Raw genomic sequence first — 23,285 nt, 5'->3', positions numbered from 1 at the left:
TTTTGTAGGTAACTTAGCAACAATCTCAAAAACGTAAAAATTATCAAAAACCAAGCTACTTACCTTGAATCGAGCTTGAGAATGACCGAACCTGGGTTTTCTTTCTCTTTTCTTTTGTTTCAGCAAGAACACAAATATAAACACATATAATGGCTTTATTTTTTTATGTTTCATGATATATTATAACTTATATTAACTTAATGTTTAATATACATGTTTAACATTAATAAATTTATAACAAAACCATATAATATATGCCTAATGCAGTCCATTCATTTAATCAATGGGTTAATTGCAACATAAATCCTCCACATTAAAAGAACAACCACTATTCGGCCCTTCTAAAAATAACCATCAAATTTTCATTTTACGCGATTAAATCCTTTAATTTAATCGGACACTCAAACGACAAAATTAAAGCATGAAAATTTCACACAAATAAATTCACACATAATAAACATAGAAAATAAATTTTAAAATATTTTTCTGACTCAGATTTGTGGTCGTGAAACCACCATTCTGATTACGGTCTAAATCGGGCTATTACAATTCTCCCCCATTAGGAATTTTTGTCCTTAAAAATCTTACCGGTGAATAGGTTCAGATAACGCTCTTTCATAGAATCCTCTGGCTCCTACGTTGCTTCCTCAACTCCGTGTTTATGCCATAGTACTTTAACTAATGGAATTTTATTATTTCACAATTCTTTCACCTCGCGAGCCAAAATGCGAATCGGTTCTTCCTCATATGTCATATCAGGCTTAATCTCAATCTCTGACGGACTAATCACATGTGAGGGATCAGATCGATATCTACGAAGCATCGAAACATGGAATACATTGTGAATCTTTTCTAGCTCAGATGGCAACAGTAGTCTATAAGCAACTGGTCTGATATGCTCTATAATCTCATACGGTCCAATGAATCTCGGACTCAATTTGCCTTTACGACCAAATATGAATATTTTCTTCCACGGTGAAACTTTCAAAAAGAATTTGTCTCTGATCTGAAACTTTGTATCTTTTGGTTTCAAGTTCGCATACGATTTCTGAATATCCAATGCTGTTTTCAGACTTTTGTGAATCACTTTCACTTTATGTTCAATCTCTCTGATCAAATCGACCCGTGTATCTTATTTTCACTGAGCTCAGTCCAATACAATGGTGTACGACATTTACGCCATTTTGATACTGGATTGAAAGCTATTATTGTATGCAAATTCAATCAGAGGTAAGTATCATTCCCACATACCTTCAAACTCGAGAATGCAACATCTAAACATATCCTCAAGTATCTGAATGACTCGTTCAGACTGACCATCTATTTGTGGATGGAAAGTAGTGCTAAAATGTAATTTCATACCTAATGCATCTTGCAGTTTCTTCCAAAATCGCGATGTAAACCTCGGATCTCTATCTGAAACAATAGAAATAGGTACACCGTGTAATGTCACAATCTGAGAAACATATAACTCAGCAAGCTTATCGAGCGAATAATCCATATGAACTAGAACAAAGTGAGCTGATTTAGTCAATCTATCCACAATAACCCAGATTGCATCCTTCCTGCTCGTTGTCAACGGTAAACCAGATACAAAATCCATCTTAATTCAGTCTCATTTCCACTCAGATATCATGATCGGCTGAAGAAATCCAGAAGGTACCTGATGTTCGGCTTTTACTTGCTAACAGACTAAACATTTCATAACAAAGTCCAATATGTCTTATTTCATACCATGCCACCAGTAAAGCTATTTCAGATCATTATATATCTTCGTACTATCCGGGTGAACAGATAACAAATTGCTATGAGATTCGTTGAAAATCATTTGAATCAACTCTAAATTTCTTGGAACACATATTCGGTTTCTGAACCTCAAACAACCATCAGTATCAACTCGAAACTCGGATTCAACATTCGATTCACATTAAGCTCGCTTTAATAACAAATCGTTATCAACTTTCTGAGCGTCACAAATTTTTTGAACAAATAACGATCTTGCTTTTAATTCAGCTATTATCAAACCATCATCAGACATAGCCATATGCACATTCATTGCACACAAAGCAAACAGTGATTTTAGACTTAGAGCATCAACAACAATATTAGCCTTTCCCAGATGGTAATGAATCAAAAGCTCGTAGTCTTTAACAACTCTAACCATCATCGTTGTCTCAAATTCAAATCTTTTAGAGTCATCAAGTATTTCAGGCTTTTGTGATCAGAATAAACATGACATTTTTCACCGATTAGATAACGACACCATATCTTCAATGTAAACACAATAGCTGCCAATTCTAAGTCGTGTGTCGAATAGTTCTTTTCATGCAGTTTTAACTGTCTTGAGGCATAAGTTATAACTTTTCCTTCCTGCATCAAAACAAAGCCCAAACCATTGAAAGATGCATCACTATAAATAACAAATTCTTTACCCTATTCTGGCTGAACTAGCACTAGAGCTTCGGTCAAAAGAGCTTTCAACTGATCAAAAATTTTTTGGCACTTTTCTGACCACTTGAACTTAACATCTTTCTATAATAGCTTTGTCATCAGAGTTGCAATCATAGAGAAACCTTTCATGAACCATCTATAGTAACTAGCAAGTCCTAAAAAACTTTGGACTTCAGAACCATTTCTCGGAGGTTTCCTATCAAGTATAGCTGAAATTTTACTCAGATCAACCCAAATACCCGATTCTGAAACAACATGGCCCAGAAAACTGAACCTGAATACCCAATGCTAAAACAACATGGCCCAGAAAACTGACTTCACATAACCAGGACTCACATTTACTGAACTTTGCATACAACTGTTTATCTCACAAAGTCTGTAACACAAGTCTCAAATGTTCGGCATGCTCAGTTTCATCATGGGAGTAGATCAAAAGGTCATCTATGAAAACAACCACAAGCCGATTTAGATACTGTTTGAAGACCTAATTCATCAAATCCATGAAAACAACAGGTGTATTAGTAAGTCTGAAAGGCATAACCAAAAACTCATAGTGTCCATACCTTGTTCGAAAAGCAGTCTTTGGCACTTCAAAGTCTTTAACTCGCAACTGATAGTAGCTGATCTCAAATCTATCTTTGAAAACACTATAGCCCAATTTAGTTGATCAAACTATAGCCCAATTTAGTTGATCAAATAGATCGTTAATTCGTGGCAACGGATACTTATTCTTTATAGTCACCTTGTTGAGCTATCTATAATCGATGCACATTCTCATAGTTCCGTCTTTCTTTTTCACAAATAAAACTGGTACACCCCAAGGAGAGAAACTCGGTCGTGCGAAACCTCTATCTGTCAACTCTTGCAACTGAGCTTTCAATTCTTTTAATTCATTAGGTGCATTTTGTACGGAGCTATCAATATCGGAGTTGTGCCCGGCACTAACTCAATACTAAACTCTACCACCCGAATAGGTGGCAAACCAGGTAATTCTTCAGGAAACACATCCGGATACTCGCACACAACAGGTACTGATTCAATCTTTCTTTCAGCCACTATACTATCAAGCACATAGGCAAAATAAGCTTTGCAACCTTTTCTCACATATTTCTGAGCTAACATAGAAGAAATCACTACTGGTAAACCATTCAGATCATTAGATTCAATCCGAATAATCTCATCATTTTGGCACCGTAAATAAATAGTCTTTCTTTTTCAGTTTACAATAGCATCATACAACGTCAACCAATCCATACCCAGAATTATGTCAAACTAGTCGAATTGCAATAACATCAAATCAGCCGATAAACACGAATCTTGAATCATCAATGGACAATTCTTACACACTTTGTCAACTAGAACACACCATCCTAAGGGGTTTGATACTTTAATCACAAACTCAGTAGACTTAACAGGCAAAGTCTTACTGAATACTAAAGTCTCACACACATACGAATGAGTCGAACCAAGATCAATCAATGCAATTACACTAGTATCATAAAGAGTGAATTTACCAATAATAATATCTGGAGATGAGGCCTCCTTACGTGCACGAATAGTATAAACACTGGCGGGTGTTCGAGCCTTGGATCTAACGACTGTATCTTTAGTCCCTCTTTGATTGCTACTCACATTACCCATATTTTTGGGTGGTCTACCTCGAGCTGCAGTGTTACGCAATCTCGTATTCTGTACTGGATTTTCTTTAGCTAACTCTGGGCATTCACGAATATAATGATCCATCGATCCTCATTTAAAACAAGCTTGATCATGCAATCTACAACTACCAGGATGTCGTTTACCACAATGTTTACACTCGGGTTGATTTGATCTGACATTACCCATACTAGCTACTGAGGTAGCTCTTGAGCTCACAGGGGGTCTATCCCGATCCTATCATGAATAACCTGAAGTAGCCTTAGAACAGCTAAAATCATCTCAGAACTTCTTCGATGCCGACTGAAATGATTTATTCGAAGATCTCATACATGAATCTTTAGCTTCAAATCAGCTTTTCTTTTCTCTTTCCCTAGCTCTTCGGCCTTACATGCTCGCTCAACCAGTACTACAAACTCTTTTATCCCAAGTATGCCAACAAGCAGTTTAATGTCTTCATTCAACCCATTTTCAAATCTTTTACACATTATGGCTTCGGTCGAAACACACTCTCGAGCATACTGATTGAGTCTCATAAATTTCCACTCATACTCTATCACGATCATCCGACCCTGTTTCAACTCCAGAAATTCTTTGCATTTTTGGTCAATAAATCTCTGGCTGATGTATTTCTTATAGAACTCAGTCTGAAAGAATTCCCAGTTCACCCGCTCTTTCAAAACCACCGATACTAGTGTATTCCACCAGTGATATGCGGTGTCTCGAAGTAAAGATATGGTACATTTCAAACATTCATCTGGGGTACAAGATAGTTCATCAAACACACGAATAGTATTATCAAGCCAGAATTCAGCTCGCTTAACATTATCATCATCAGTGGCTCTGAATTCTTCAGCCCCTTGTTTTCTAATTTTATCAACAAGAGGCTTAACCAATCTCAACGGATCACTCACTTAAGGTATAGCAGGTATCAAAGATGGATTAATCGAGGGTGGAGGTTGTTGTGTAGCCAGATTAGTCCAGATATATAGAGTAAATCAGTCATTCATCATTTGATAAAAGGCTTGTTTAGCCTCTCCTTTTTGGTTACTCGAAGTCGGTCGAGAATCAATTGGCATTGTCCCTTGCGCAGGAGTAGGCACTATACTCTCTACATCATCAACTACAGCTCTGTCGGGATCCATTTACTATACGAAAACACATTTTCAAATGTCAGAAGTCATCATACTATCACAGTATATAATATGGCATGTATAGCTAGACTCACACATGCTACGTTAGTCCATAAATCGACTAAACTGTAGCTCTGATACCAATCAAACGTAACACCCCTAACCCGTATCCGTCACTAGATTAGGGTTACAAGGCATTACTGAACAAACACAACTCAAAACAGACAATTAAACAATTTATACTTCGTAAATCAATCACGTGAATACTCTTATCTTATTTAAAATTTCAAATTATTAATCTGAAAGATATATCATATACCGAGCATATATCAGCCAACTCACTTATTATCTGAGTATCAAAACAATTTTATAACTAATGCTCATGTACACTTTAACAACAAATTGTGCATGCACCATAATTACCAACAATCAACTCATATAGTTATTTAATACCTATGGTATTCGAAATTATAACTATGAATCAAACAATTTACCTTATTTAATTAATCAGTATCATTACACTCAAATAATTCATCTCATATTTGTACAAATTATCAACCCAAATTCATAAGGAAAACCAGCATTACTGAAGGTTATATATAAAACCCATTTCATTTCCTTATCTATACGGCTGACACAATTCATTTGTACATATCCGTAAGCTTACAAATAACTAATGAATTTATATAGCCATCCACATATACATATCAACCATAATATAAGTGCATGTATATACATGTTAAAACATATAAGAACTCAACTAACATATCATAATCAAATACCAAAGCACACATATCCTTTAGTTATTAATCCAATCTTCTTATATAAATCTAAGTCCCAATCTGTCCGACTTACCATAACAACAAATCAAGTATCATAAATATCATTAATATAGTCCATAAATGAACACCGAATTTACCCCATGCATATGTCTTGATTTTTATCTAGCTAATACTTGATATATCTTAGCTCGATTAACAACCATTATATACCATATGACCGAAACACATAACAAACTTCACAAACATCATTTATCTTGGATACACTCTCAATATAAGCTCAAACCAAGACCAAATATACATCATAACCAATTCATTCTTACCACATCCGAAATCATCAACCAACCCCAATACACAAACACATATCACAAATTCTAATCATCCATGGCACATAGCATAATAACCAAAATGGACTTAAACCATATTTAAACCAAAACCGAACTCAAGCATAGAAGTTAAGCCAGTTTTGCATGGCTTAAATTATACAAAACTAAAATTCAACATTTCAACTATAATCTAGCCTATACATGCCATAAGTTTGAATATTAAGCTTATAAAATACCGAAGACAATCGATAGTGTGATAGACTTTGCTAAATATCCTCGAGCTGGTAACCAACTTCCAAAATCTATAAAACAGAGGCAAACATAAACACATACAGTAAGCTATCATAGCTTAGTAAGTTATAAACAAACAAATAATTCAATGTTAGCATTAACTCAACTTAACTAACTAATTTATACTATCTTATTCACATTTATTAACAAGATCATAATTTCATATAAAACAGAACTTCCATTTACGATTTCACATGGGCTGGATGTAACACCCCAAACCCGTGACCGTCACCGGATTTGACCATGAGGTGTTACCGGGCTTACTTTACTTATTCCTCTCTTGGAAAATTTTTTTTTTGTTTTCCTTTTTCTGTTCCAGGCAGGCTAGTTAACTGCATCACTGTCACCTTAAAAATCATATCTCGAGTTCCAGAACTCGAAAATAAGTTCCGTCAATTTTCCCTGAAACTAGACTCATATATCCATCCATGGATTTATTTCTAGAATTTTTGGTTGGGCCAATTGGTACAGTTTATTAGTTAAAGTCACCCCTGTTTCAGGGTTTGACTACACTGACCTTTACGCATTACGACCTGGATATCATCTCGTACAGAGCTCTAATGCTCATAACGTTTGTTTCTAATGAAACTAGACTCAAAGGGGAATCTATGCATATAAGGCATGACTTCTAATTGTTTCTGGATAATTTATGGTAAATTTTCCAAGTCGGAGCAGGGGATCCAGAAACCGTTCTGGCCCTGTTTCGCGAAAACCTGAATATCTCTTAAAATACAGCTCATACGGTCGTTTCATTTCGTCCATATGAAAATAGATTCATCAAGGTTCAATTTCATAATTTATTCACTATTTAATTCTACTTCTACTATTTTTAGTGATTTTTCCATCTCACCTCACTGCTGCTGGCAGCATCTGGTACTAAAGCAAACAATGACTATTTCATAATTCTTCCATGGCCAACTATTTCATCATACATAATACAAACTATGGCCACCTTATCAAAATTAAGGTTTCTAAGGCTCGTGCCTATAGGTTTTAGATTCACACTCAACCGACCACATAGGCCATCTTCGCATGGCTTAAAGTTTACAACCCGAGATTCAACAAAACAAAATAGCCTATACATGCCGAATGTTCTCCTAGTTCAACTACGAAGACAATACCAAAAGATTTCCAGCCGGTGTGATGACTTCAACGACGGTTCCGAGCACGCAAACGATACGATTCCAAGAGACCTAAAATGGGTGACAAGAAAACACCGAGTGAGTTTATAACTCAGAAGTCATAAGCATTTCACAACCATCCGTTACTAAAATTATCATAAAATGAAATAATGAAACAAGGCCCAGCGTTCGACCATACCGAACTATACCATAGTTCCTTAGACCTTCGGATCAATCTCATACCAAGTCATACATTTACATTTCATATACTATTCAATAGGATATTTGAAGCAATTTCCATACATCATTTCATTTCCGCAACAATCATGCAATTGAAATCATCACATAGATTTAAAACTTACCGACTCAACTCCGAGCATGAACATAGTATCTATTAGCCACGAACTCAAGGTACTTACTCTTTCCGCTGTCCATACTCAACTCGATGAAGACACACCCTCCATATAATTGTTCGATCGGAGATATATATATATAGAGTACGCACACACGAGTGCTTAATACTCGATTTCGCACACTTAGTGCCATGTGATTTAAGCCCGCACACATAGTGCCATACCCTTCGAGCTCGCACACCCAAGGTCAGATATTTCCAGCATGCACACTTAGTGCCATATATTTCCAGCATGCACACTTAGTGCCATATATTTCTAGCATGCACACTTAGTGCCAATCTCGCCACCGTACCCACGTATTGCCCAAGACACTTAGTGCCGAAAGCAAACTTTCTACACATTTCACTATTTCTTTTACATTCAACAATGTCATCATTCCATACACATACATTTTCATTTACATATCATCTCATTAAACACAATTGCATAGATATTATGATCATTTAAAACAATGCCAAATATATGCTTAATGACTTACCTTGTGTTGGGTAAAATGGTTCCAACTCGGCTATTCGATGTTCTTTCCTTTGCTTTTGCTTGATTCTCCCTCTAGCTTCTTGAGCTAATCAATAAATTAACTAGTTTAACCGTCTTGCCAAATATTTATACATATATACATGACATCAACAATACTATCATCATTAATTCATCAATTCACAAAGTTTTATTTCACGAACATTTGACCCATTTTTACCCCATATGGCCGAATGCTACATTCATTACCCAACTAGCCATTCAACAATTTTCAGCCTCATTACCACCCTTTTTATGTCTAATCGTCTAAATGAGATCATAAACATGCCTAACTATAGCCGAATGTGCAACATTAATCTAGCATTTCCATTGCATTTAACACTTAACATTTACCCCATCTAGGCCAAATTTTGCTAGCACACAAGCCTTTGGCGAATGTCCTTGACCTCTAGTCACCCAAAATTTCTTTGTTCTTTAAAATTCATCCAAGACTACATTCGGCACTTCCAACTAATAATTTAGGTGCTCTCAAGCTCATTCACAAGTACTATTATATATCACATTAAGCATTAAATCATTTTGCAACATAAATTTTATAGCATGGCCGAATACTCATGCACATACACACATAACAACAAGAACTCAATGGCACAAAAATCTCCTTTTGTTAAACATTCGAACTCACTCATCTCCATGCTTTCATCACAACAACATCAAAACACTAATTAGGAAATACATCATTCTTGGCGAAATTTAACTCACCTAACAACTTAGTTTCGATCCAAGATTCAAGGAAAAATTTGAACCAATCCTCCAAACTATGCATGCATTTTCAAGAGTGGCATAAAACATACCTTCTTGTATCAAAACACCTTAGTCTAGTAAGCTCCCATGGCTGATTTTCTCAAGCTTCCCCTTTCTTCTTAGTACATTCGCCATGCAAAGAAAAATGAGAGAATGGACACTTTTTTTTCTTCTCAAGTCATGGCAATTGTAACAAAATGAGAAAGGATGAACAACAAAATTTTTCTCCTTTCTTTTTCCTCAACTCACGGCAACAAGGGGGCATCCACACTCTTTTTTTTCATCATTTTCCTTTTTTTTCATTTCTTTATTTTCCTTCCATAATGCACTAGGCCAACATGTCTAGGACATGTTTTCTTTGCCCATCATCATGTCATGGCCACCACTAACCTTAGGAAATGGGTTATTTGACATGCAACTCCACCCTTGTGTTAACATGCACTAATAAGCCATTTAAAATTAGCCTATCATATTTCACCATGTTTCACATTGATCCCTATTTAATAATTTCTCATAAAATTGGTAAAATTAGAGAATGAAACTTCCACATATGCATGCACACACATAGTAAGCATAGAATATAACAATTAATTATTTTTATGACTCGGTTTAGTGGTCCCGAAACCACTTTCCGACTAGGGTCAATTTAGGGTGTCACAACTCTCCCCACTTAAGAAATTTTCGTCCGAAAATCTTACCGTAAATAGGCTCGGTATCGCTCTCTCATAGAGTCCTCAAGTTCCCAAGTGGCTTCTTCAATTCCGTGTTTATGCCACAACACCTTTACTAATGGGATTTGCTTATTGCGCAACTCTTTTACTTGCGCAAGATCGAATGCGAACCGCTCTTCTTCATAACTCAAATTAGGTGAACCTCGACCTCGGATGGAGTAATTACGTGTGTCGGGTCGACCTATATCGTCAAGCATCGAGACATGGAAAACGTTGTGAATCCTTTCAAGCTCGGGGTAACATTAATCGACGCCATCGGTCCAACTCGTTCGGATACTTCATACGGACCGATGAACCTCGGACTCAATTTTCCTTACGGCCAAATCTAAGCACCTTCTTCTAGGGTGAGACTTTGAGAAATACCTTGTCTCCAACCCGATATTCAATGTCTTTCCTTTTCAAATCCGCATACGACTTTTGGCGATCCGGCGACCTTCAAACTTTCACGAATTACTCGAACTTTCGCTCGGCATCCTTAATCAAATCAACCTCAAGATTTTACCTTCAGAAGTTCACCGAGAATAATGGGGTACGGCATTTACGATCGTATAAAGCCTCGTAAGGCGCCATCTTAATACTTGATTGAAAGCTATTGTTGTGGCGAATTCAATCAAAGGCAAATATCTTTCCCATAAACCACTAAACTCAAGGATGCAACATCTCAACATATCCTCAAGGATTTGAATTATCCGTTCGGATTGACCATCGGTTTGGGGATGAAAAGCAATGCTAAAATGCAGCTTGGTACCGAAAGCCTCTTGCAATTTCTTCCAAAATCGCGATGTAAATCTTGGGTCTCTATCCGATACGATAGAAACAGGTACCCCATGCAATCGATCAATTTGGGAGACGTATAATTCGCTAATTTATCGAGCGAAAAATCCGTATGACAGGATAAAATGAGCGACTTGGTCGGTCTATCAACAATTACCCAAATCGCATCTTTCTTACTTGCCGACACCGTAATCCGGATATAAAATCCATTGTCACTCGATCCCATTTCCATTCGTATCATGATTGGTCAAGTAATCCCGATGGCACTTGATGTTCCGCTTTCACTTGTTGACATATCGCACACCTTGAAACAAATTCGAAATGTCTCGTTTCATCTTGGGCCACCAAAATTGGCGTTTGGTCATTGTACATTTTAGTACTACCCGGATGGATTGACATTCGACTCATCGTGAGCCTCGCTCAAAATCATCGAAACAAGTTCAATTCCTTGGAATACATAATCGACCCTTGAACGTCAAGCGGTCATTGTCGTCAATCTGAAATTCGATTCTTCATCCGAACACATTCGCTCGCTTAGCGACCAATTCAGCGTCGACCTTCCGAGATTCAAGTATTTGATGAATCAATAACGGTTTGGCCTCTAATTCGACTACTAGCACCTCCTCGGGTGAAACGGATAAATGAGCATCCATCGCTCTCAAAGCGCATAAAGGCCTTGCGACTTAAAGCATCGGCCACCACGTTGGCCTTTCCCGGTGATAATCAATGATGAGTTCATAGTCTTTCAACAACTCAAGCCAACGCCTTTGTCGCAGTTTAAATCTCTCGAGTCATCAAATATTTTAGACTCTTGTGGTCCGAATAAATATGACACCTTTCTCCAAACAAGTAATGCCGCCATATCTTCAAGGCGAACACTATGGTCTGCTAGTTCAAGGTCATGGGTCGGATAGTTTCTCTCATGCGGCTTTAGTTGTCTCGACGCGTAAGCCACAACTCGACCTTCTTGCATCAACACACAACCTAACCCAAGCAAGGATGCGCCATCAGATATGACAAACTCTTTACCGGACTCACATTGTACTAGCACTGGGCCTCGGTTAAACAAGTTTTTAGTCGATCGAAACTTTCTTGACAAATGTTCAACACTCGAACTTAACATCTTTTGGAGCAGTTTAATTCATCGGTATAGTTATCATCGAAAAACCTTTCACAAATCGTCGATAGTATCCGACAAGCCCCAAAAAGCTCCTAACTTCGGTAACATTCCTTGGAGGTTTCCAATCGACTATGGCCAAAATTTTGTTCGGTCCACCGACACCGATCTGCACACCACGTGCCCCAAAAGCTAACCTCTCTCAACCAAAATTCACATTTATCGAACTTTGCGTATAATCGCTTATCTCGTAAAATTTGCAACACTAGCCTCGTGTGTTCAAGATGTTCGCCATCTCTCGAATAGACCAAAATGTCATCGATAAATACAACTACAAACCGATCCAAGTATGGCCTGAAAATTCTATTCATTAAATCCATAAATACCGTAGGGCATTAGTGAGCCCAAATGGCATCACCAAGAATTCGTAGTGACCGTACCTCGCTCTAAAAGCGGTTTTGGGTATGTCCGATTCTCGGACCCTCAACCGATAGTACCACGACCTCAAATCTATCTTTGAAAACACCGAGGCTCCCTTTAATTGATCAAACAAATCGTCAATTCGTGGCAACGGATATTTATTCTTTATCGTCACTTTATTCAACCGACGATAGTCGATGCACAATCTCATAGTTCCATCCTTCTTCACAAACAATACCGGTGCGCCCATGGAGAAAAACTCGGTCGAGCGAAACCTCTATCCGTCAATTCTTGCAATTGAACCTTCAATTCCTTTAATTCATTAATGCCATACGATACGAGGCTATTGAAATCGGCGTAGTACCGGTACAACCGATGTCGAATTCCACTTCTCGAACCGGTGGCAATCCGTAACTCCTCGGAAAAACATCCGAATACTCACAAACCACGGTACCGATTCGAGTTTCCTTTCCGTCTCTTTACTTTCAAACACATACGCAAGGTATGTTTCACACCCTTTTCACATACCTCCGAGCGGTCATAGAAGATATTATCACCGGCACTCCTTTTGAATCAGAGACTCGACTCGGACTACCTCGTTATTTACACTCCTCAAATCAATGGTTTTCCTTTGCAATCCACCATTGCATCATGTACGGTCAGCCAATCCATACCAAGAATAACATCGAATTCATCAAATGGTAGAAGCATCGATCGGTAGGAAAACAGATTCTCGAATTATTAGGGGCATCTCTTGCACACTTTATCAACGAGTGCGTATTGACCCAAAGGGTTTGACACCAATTACGAACTCAAGAGACTCAACAGTAGAGTCTTATTGGATGCTAAGGTTTCACATACATACGAATGAGTAGAGTCGGGTCAATCAATGCAATCACACTAGTATCAAAGAGAGTAAAAGTACCGGTGATAACGTCGGGGAGGATGCCTCCTCGTGTGCGCGGATGGCATATGCTCTAGCAGAGCACGGGTCTCGGATCGGATAGCAGATTAGAGGTTCCTCTCGATTACCACCCCTACCTCCGAAATTCTCGGGGCCTACCTCCACCGTCGTTCCACTAGGTCTTGCATCTTGCGTCTTATTCCTCTCATCTAGCTCCGTGCAATCTCTAATGAAGTGGTCCTCGAACCGCATCCATAACGAGCCCTATTAATGCACTTACCCCAACATTCACCTAGGTGTCGTCTTCCACATTGGGGGCATTCAGGTTTCTCTTGACGATTATTGCCCACACTAGCTACCAAGTAGCTCGAGTCCGTCGATGGTTGGGCTCGATGGAAATTCCCGCATCGCCTCGACTTACTAGTGTCCTCCCGAATTTCTTTACGATCGAGAACGGAGCTTTACTCACGATCTTTTACGATAATCTCTTGCTTCAAATTCAGCCTTCTTCTTCTCCTTTCCAAGTTCTTCCGCCTTGCGTGCTCGTTTGACTAGTGTTACGAACTCCTTTATCTCCAAAATACCCACTAGCGACTTTAAATCTTCATTCAATCCTTCTTCAAATCTTTTGCACATAGCAACCTCATCACCACACACTCCGAGCATACCGACTAAGTCTTACGAACTCATGTTCGTATTCGAGATCTTGTCATACGGCCTTGCTTGAGCTCCAAAAATTCCTTACGCTTCGATCGATGAACTGTTGACTAATATATTTCTTCCAAAATTCGTTTGAAAGAAATCCCAAGTAACTTGTTCCTTTGGGACTATGGAAATCAAGGTCCTCCACCAATAGTAGGTGAGTCTCGCAACAAAGATATAGCACACTTAAGACATTCATCGGTGTGCATGATGATTCATCGAGCACTCTAATGGTGTTATCAAGCCGAACTCGGCCCTTTCGGCTATCGATAACTATGGCCTTAAACTCCTCATTACGCTTCCTAATCAAGTCCACGGTGGTTTACTCAGCCTCACGGATCGAATCGCGTGGCATTACGGGCTCTTGGGGTGGATTATTTAAATTTGGGAATGGTTGGACAATTGGATTGGTTCGGGCATATTACGCGACCCACTCATTCATCATGGTGAAGAAGGCTTGTTTCGCCCCTTCATTTTGATTATTCGCGGATGACCGAGGCTCAACAGTGGTGTCCCTTGCGCAGGAGCAGCCGCTACACTTTCAACGTCATCCGCCAAGGGTCTCTCTACCTCGGGTTCCATTGCTAATCAAAACAAAATTTCAACCGTCAGAAGTCATCACATTATTAAGCACTAACGATTTGGCATGTATAGCTAGACTCACACGCTATGGTAGTCCTAGAACCGACTAAACCATAGCTCTGATACCAATTAAATGTAACACCCCAAACCCGTGACCGTCACCGGATTTGACCACGAGGTGTTACCGGGCTTACTTTACTTATTCCTCTCTTGGAAATTTTTTTTTTGTTTTCCTTTTTCTGTTCCAGGCAGGCTAGTTAACTGCGTCACTGTCACCTTAAAAATCATATCTCGAGTTCCAGAACTCGAAAATGAGTTCCGTCAATTTTTCCTGAAACTAGACTCATATATCCATCCATGGATTTATTTCTAGAATTTTTGGTCAGGCCAATTGGTACAGTTTATTAGTTAAATTCACCCCTGTTTCAGGGTTCGACTACACTGACCTTTACGCATTACGACCTGGATATCATCTCGTACAGAGCTCTAATGCTCATGAAGTTTGTTTCTAATGAAACTAGACTCAAAGGGGAATCTATGCATATAAGGCATGACTTCTAACTGTTTCTGGATAATTTATGGTAAATTTTCAAAGTCGGAGCAGGGGATCCAGAAACCGTTCTGGCCCTGTTTCGCGAAAACCTGAATATCTCTTAAAATACAGCTCATACGGTCGTTTCGTTTCGTCCATATGAAAATAGATTCATCAAGGTTCAATTTCATAATTTATTCACTATTTAATTCTACTTCTACTATTTTTAGTGATTTTTCCATCTCACCTCACTGCTGCTGGCAGCATCTGGTACTAAAGCAAACAATGACTATTTCATAATTCTTCCATGGCCAACTATTTCATCATACATAATACAAACTATGGCCACCTTATCAAAATTAAGGTTTCTAAGGCTCGTGCCTATAGGTTTTAGATTCACACTCAACCGACCACATAGGCCATCTTCGCATGGCTTAAAGTTTACAACCCGAGATTCAACAAAACAAAATAGCCTATACATGCCAAATGTTCTCCTAGTTCAACTACGAAGACAATACCAAAAGATTTCCAGCCGGTGTGATGACTTCAACGACGGTTCCGAAACGCATAAGCGATCTGAGTCCAAGAGACCTAAAATGGGTGACAAGAAAACACCGAGTGAGTTTATAACTCAGTAAGTCATAAGCATTTCACAACCATCCGTTACTAAAATTATCATAAAATGAAATAATGAAACAAGGCCCAGCGTTCGACCATACCGAACTATACCATAGTTCCTTAGACCTTCGGATCAATCTCATACCAAGTCATACATTTACATTTCATATACTATTCAATAGGATATTTGAAGCAATTTCCATACATCATTTCATTTCCGCAACAATCATGCAATTGAAATCATCACATAGATTTAAAACTTACCGACTCAACTCCGAGCATGAACATAGTATCTATTAGCCACGAACTCAAGGTACTTACTCTTTTCGCTGTCCATACTCAACTCGATGAAGACACACCCTCCATATAATTGTTCGATCGGAGATATATATATATAGAGTACACACACACAGTGCTTAATACTCGATTTCGCACACTTAGTGCCATGTGATTTAAGCCCGCACACATAGTGCCATACCCTTCGAGCTCGCACACCCAGTGCCGTATATTTCCAGCATGCACACTTAGTGCCATATATTGCCAGCATGCACACTTAGTGCCAATCTCGTCACCGTACACACGTATTGCCAAGACACTTAGTGCCGAAAGCAAACTTTCTACACATTTCACTATTTCTTTTACATTCAACAATGTCATCATTCCATACACATACATTTTCATTTACATATCATCTCATTAAACACAATTGCATAGATATTATGATCATTTAAAACAATGCCAAATATATGCTTAATGACTTACCTTGTGTTGGGTAAAATGGTTCCAACTCGGCTATTCGATGTTCTTTCCTTTGCTTTTGCTTGATTCTCCCCCTCTAGCTTCTTGAGCTAATCAATAAATTAACTAGTTTAACCGTCTTGCCAAATATTTATACATATATACATGACATCAACAATACTATCATCATTAATTCATCAATTCACAAAGTTTTATTTCACGAACATTTGACCCATTTTTACCCCATATGGCGAAATGCTACATTCATTACCCAACTAGCCATTCAACAATTTTCAGCCTCATTACCACCCTTTTTATGTCTAATCGTCTAAATGAGATCATAAACATGCCTAACTATAGCCGAATGTGCAACATTAATCTAGCATTTCCATTGCATTTAACACTTAACATTTACCCCATCTAGGCCAAATTTTGCTAGCACACAAGCCTTTGGCGAATGTCCTTGACCTCTAGTCACCCAAAATTTCTTTGTTCTTTAAAATTCATCCAAGACTACATTCGGCACTTCCAACTAATAATTTAGGTGCTCTCAAGCTCATTCACAAGTACTATTATATATCACATTAAGCATTAAATCATTTTGCAACATAAATTTTATAGCATGGCGAATACTCATGCACATACACACATAACAACAAGAACTCAATGGCACAAAAATCTCCTTTTGTTAAACATTCGAACTCACTCATCTCCATGCTTTCATCACAACAACATCAAAACACTAATTAGGAAATACAACATTCTTGGCGAAATTTAACTCACCTAACAACTTAGTTTCGATCCAAGATTCAAGGAAAAATTTGAACCAATCCTCCAAACTATGCATGCATTTTCAAGAGTGGCATAAAACATACCTTCTTGTATCAAAACACCTTAGTCTAGTAAGCTCCCATGGCTGATTTTCTCAAGCTTCCCCTTTCTTCTTAGTACATTCGCCATGCAAAGAAAAATGAGAGAATGGACACTTTTTTTCTTCTCAAGTCATGGCAATTGTAACAAAATGAGAAAGGATGAACAACAAAATTTTTCTCCTTTCTTTTCCTCAACTCACGGCAACAAGGGCGGGCATCCACACTCTTTTTTTTCATCATTTTCCTTTTTTTCATTTCTTTATTTTCCTTCCATAATGCACTAGGCCAACATGTCTAGGACATGTTTTCTTTGCCCATCATCATGTCATGGCCAACCACTAACCTTAGGAAATGGGTTATTTGACATGCAACTCCACCCTTGTGTTAACATGCACTAATAAGCCATTTAAAATTAGCCTATCATATTTCACCATGTTTCACATTGATCCCTATTTAATAATTTCTCATAAAATTGGTAAAATTAGAGAATGAAACTTCCACATATGCATGCACACACATAGTAAGCATAGAATATAACAATTAATTATTTTTATGACTCGGTTTAGTGGTCCCGAAACCACTTTCCGACTAGGGTCAATTTAGGGCTGTCACACTGGATATACATTACCCCATTTACACTTATTCAAACATCATCTCAAAGGTATTATCAATATACTTTTCAAAGGCCGAATACACTTTCAAATTCACGTACATTCTTTATTTATCTCATAAGTGATTTGTAACAAATATCAAGTACTTACTTACCTTATTTCAAGTAGGTATTAAGCTAACTCATACCTTGTCATTTAGCTCGTTTTACACATTCAATCATAACTTATCATTGCCTGATGAACCATTCAAAATTGGATAGGACACTCGGATAATCACATATATCGCACAATGCTAATGTCCTAGACGTGGTCTTTCATGTAATTACATATCGATGCCACTGTCCCAGACAGGGTCTTACTCGCACACAGATATCGGAATCACATATCGATGCCAACGTATAAACGTGGTCTTACTCGCACACATATATCGATGCCATGGTCTTACTCACACATCAGATATTGGAATCCTATGACATGACATATGTATCCTAGCTATTCCTAAGGTTCATACGGGACTTTCAAACGTCGTATCTCGGCCGAATCGAACTTACAAACATAGTTCCCAAGCTTGTATACATTCGGCTATTATAAATATATGCTCACATATTTCATTCCAGCATATATATAGTTTGCATTTAATTAAAATTAACAACGTCTATTTGCTTATAAACTTACCTCAGACGATGTAAAACGGAACAGGACGACTAGTCGACAACTCTAGTTTTCCTCCGATCCAAATCTGATTTTCTTTGGTTCTTGACCTAAACATATTCAAATTAAACTCATTCAAGCATATTTTCATTAAACTTAGTCCAAAAACACATAAATGGGCAAATTACCATTTTACCCCTCACATTGTACACTTTTTACAATTTAGTCCCTATTGCACAAATCACAAAATATGCAAAATCTCAACATACCCATGTTAGGCTGAATGTTCCTAGTGTTCATACAAGTCCATATATTTCATTTATTTCACATTTTAGTCCCTCAAATTATTATTTTTGCAATTTAGTCCTAATTACTCAAAATCATCAAAAACTCCAATACAAAACATGTTAATCCAAAACATATCTTTCATATTTCATCATCAAAAAACAAAAATCTCAAGCTTTCAACAATGGCATAGCTCAAGCTATTCATCAATACTAAAAATTCAAGCATGATTTTGTAGATAACTTAGCAACGATCTCAAAAATGCAAAAATTATCAAAAATCGAGCTAGAACTTACCTTGAATCGAGCTTGAGAATGACCGGACCTAGGTTTTCTTTCTCTTTTCTTTTATTTCGGCAAGAACACAAATATAAACACATATAATGGCTTTATTTTTTTATGTTTTATGATATATTATAACTTATTTTAACTTAATGTTTAGTTTACACGTTTAACATTAATAAATTTATAACAAAACCATATAATATATGCCTAATGCCGTCCATTCATTTAATCAATGGGTTAATTGCAACATAAATCCTCCATATTAAAAGAACAACCACTATTTGTCCCTTCTAAAAATAATCATCATATTTTCATTTTACACGATTAAATCCTTTTATTTAATCGGACACTCAAACGACAAAATTAAAGCATGAAAATTTCACACAAATAAATTCACACATAATAAACACAGAAAAAATAAATTTTAAAATATTTTTCTGACTCGGATTCATGGTCCCAAAACCACCGATCCGATTAAGGTCTTAATCGGGCTGTTACACATGCTGACTTGTACCACACGGCTGAGGACACACCCGTGTGCCAGGCCATGTGAAATCTAAGAGGGTTACTGACTTGGGTCACACGGAAATTGTAACACCCCGTTCCCGATACCGTCGCCGGAGTCAGACACGAGGGGTTCACAGACTAAATCTCAGTTGTCACACAGACCATTTTAACATTTCCAGACAAGCTGGCTAACTGCGTCACTGTCACCTTAAAAATCATATCTCGAGTTCCAGAACCCGAAAATAAGTTCCGTAAATTTTTCCTGAAACTAGACTCATAATTCCATCTACACATTTTTTTCTAGAATTTTTGGTCAATCCAATTAGTACAGTTTATTAGTTAAAGTCTCCCTTGTTTCAGGGTTCGACTACACTGACCTTAGCGCGTTACGACTTAGATATCTTCCAGTACAGGGCTCCAACACTTATGCCGTTTGTTTCTAATGAAACTAGACTCACAAAGAAATCTGTACATGTAGAGCATAACTTCTAATTCCCTCTGGTTAATTTATAGTGAATTTTCAAAGTCGGAACAGGGGATCCAGAAACTGTTCTGGCCCTGTTTCGCGAAATCTTGAATATCTCTTAAAGTCCGACTCATATGACCGTTTCGTTTCTTTCATATGAAATCAGGTTCATCAAGGTTAAATTACATAATTTATTCACTATTTAATTCCATTCCTACTATTTTTAGTGATTTTTCAATTTCACATCACTGCTGCTGTCAGCATCTGTTACTAAAGCAAACAATGACTATTTCATAATTCTTCCATGGCCAAGCTATAATTCATCATACATAACACAAATTATGGCCACCTTATCAAAATTAAGATTTCTAAGACTCGTGACTATAGGTTTTAGAACCACACTCAACCGACCACATAGGCCATTTTCGCATGGCTTAAAGTTTACAACCCAAAATTCAACAAAACAAAAGAGCCTATACATGCCAAATGTTCTCCTAGATCAACTATGAAGACAATACCAAAAGATTTCTAGCCGGTGTGATGACTTCGATGACGGTCCCAAGCACGCAAACAGGACGAGTCCAAGAAACCTAAAATGGGTGACAAGAAAACACCGAATGAGTATATAACTCAGTAAGTCATAAGCATTCCACAACCATCCATTAACAAAATTATCACAAAATGAAACAATGAACGAGGCTAAGTACTCCATCCATATCGAACTATACCATAATTCCTTGAACCTTTCGGTTCAATCTCATACCAATTCACCCAATGACATTTTATATACTATTCAATAGAGTAATTGAGGCATTTCCATACATCATCTTATTTCCGCAACAATCATGCAAACAAATGAACTTTCATCTATTCCACGATACCTTATTTACGTGAATGCAATTGAAATCATCACATAGATTTAAAACTTACCAACTCAACCCCGAGCATGAACATAGCATCTATTAGCCATGAACTCAAGGTACTTACCCTTTCCGCTGTCCATGCTCAACTCGATAAGGTCACACCCTCCATATAAAGATTCAATCGGAGATATATGTAGAGTTCGCACACATAGTGCTTATTACTCGATCACGCACAGTTAGTGCCATGTGATTTAAGCCCGCACACATAGTGCCATACAATTTGAGCTCGCACACTCAGTGCCATATATTTCCAGCTTGCACACTTAGTGCCAATCTCGTCACCGTACGCACTTATTGCCCGCACACTTAGTGCCGAAAGCAAACTTTCTACGCATTTCACTCTCTTTTACATTCAACAATATCATCTTTTCATACACATACATTTGTATATATTTCATCTCATTAAACACAATTGCATAGATATTACGATCATTTAACCAATAACAAGTACATGCTTGATGACTTATCTTATATTGGATGAAATGATTCCCAATCGACTACTCGATTATCTTTTCTTTGCCTTTGTTTGATTCTCCCTCTTTGATGTCTTGATCTAAAATAAATACATTTAGTAGTTAAATTTTCTTGCTGAATACTTATGTGTATAATTTAATGGTTTTCACCCCATTTCACAACTATCCTTGTTCAAAATATCAAAACCTCAACCATTATTCGATTAATGCTTCAAGGTCGAATGTATTATCACTATTAAGTTAACCTAGTCTCAAGTATTTTTAATCCTAATATACAACATCATGAATCAACTCAACCTTATAAGCCAATATTACTCCTTCAATCGATTGTAAAGAGTTAACAAAAGAAAAATATATTTTCACAAACATATACACCTATATGGCTGATTATACCAAATTAAATTTAATCTTACTTATTCAAAAATCTTCATTCCATACTATCATCCCCCTTCTAACCCAAACAACATGCAAGTGACCTCCAATGTTAGCACTTAGATTCACGGCATGATGCCCAAACCACCATAAAAGCTCCAACTTTCTTAACATTACTAAGAGTGCCTCCAATTACTAACTTAACCTATCATAAAACTAAATCAACAATTCAAAACTTACCTCTTACTATCTAAAGAAGAATGCCGAATTTCTTTTGGTAAGTTCCCCTTATTTCTTCCTCTTCATTCATCCAAGAAGATGAGAGAAAGATGGACACTTTTTTTTTTTGTTTTCCTTCTTCATTCACGGCAATGGGGAGGGAAACAACTACTCACATTTTTTTTTTCATTCTTTTATTACCCATTCTTATTAATTTATTTTTCCACCCATGATGCACCAACAAAACATGTCTATGACATGTTTTGCCTATAATTCTTTGTCATGGCCGGCCATTAGCAAATTAAAGGGGGAAATTGACATGCAAACCCCTCATTTTTGCATGCATGATCAACTAGTCATCACACATTTCCCCATCATACTTTCAAAGTTTTCTACTAGGTCCTTTCTAGTGAAATTCACATTTACAACTCTAAATCAAAACATCAAAAATGTCACACATGAGTTAACACATATTGTAGGCATCAAAATAAATATTAAATTATTTTTATGCCTCGGTTTTGTGGTCCCGAAACCACATTCCGACTAGGGTCATTTTAAGGCTGTCACAGCCGACCACATGCCCATGTGCTAGCCCGTGTGCCACACTAGACCAATAGACACGCCCATGTGTCTAGGCCATGTCAAAACTGTAGGGTATACTGAGTTTAAATCGTAAGGTACCCTAGGGGACACATGTAACGCCCCCACGCCCGAGACCGTCACCGGAGTCGAGTATGAGGTGTTACTAAGCTTAGTTTAACATTTTTAGAACTTTGGATTATTTGTTTCTACATTCACAGCTTTAAGCTACTTGCGTCACAGTCACAAGAAAAATCATATCTCGAGTTACGAAACTTGAAATTAAGATCCGTAAATTTTTCCTAAATCTAGACTCATATATCTATTTACTAATTTTTTCTAGAATTTTTGGTTGGGCCAATTAGTACAGTTTATTAGTTAAAGTTACCCCTGTTTCAGGACTTGACTGGTCTGACCTCTGTTTACTACGAACCACATTTCTCTCTGTAAAAAATTCATATGACTATGAGATTTGTT

This window comes from Gossypium arboreum, chromosome 7 (genome assembly GCF_025698485.1).
Source record: "Gossypium arboreum isolate Shixiya-1 chromosome 7, ASM2569848v2, whole genome shotgun sequence".
NCBI classification, from domain to species: domain Eukaryota; kingdom Viridiplantae; phylum Streptophyta; class Magnoliopsida; order Malvales; family Malvaceae; genus Gossypium; species Gossypium arboreum.
This window is presented reverse-complemented; position numbering follows the sequence as displayed.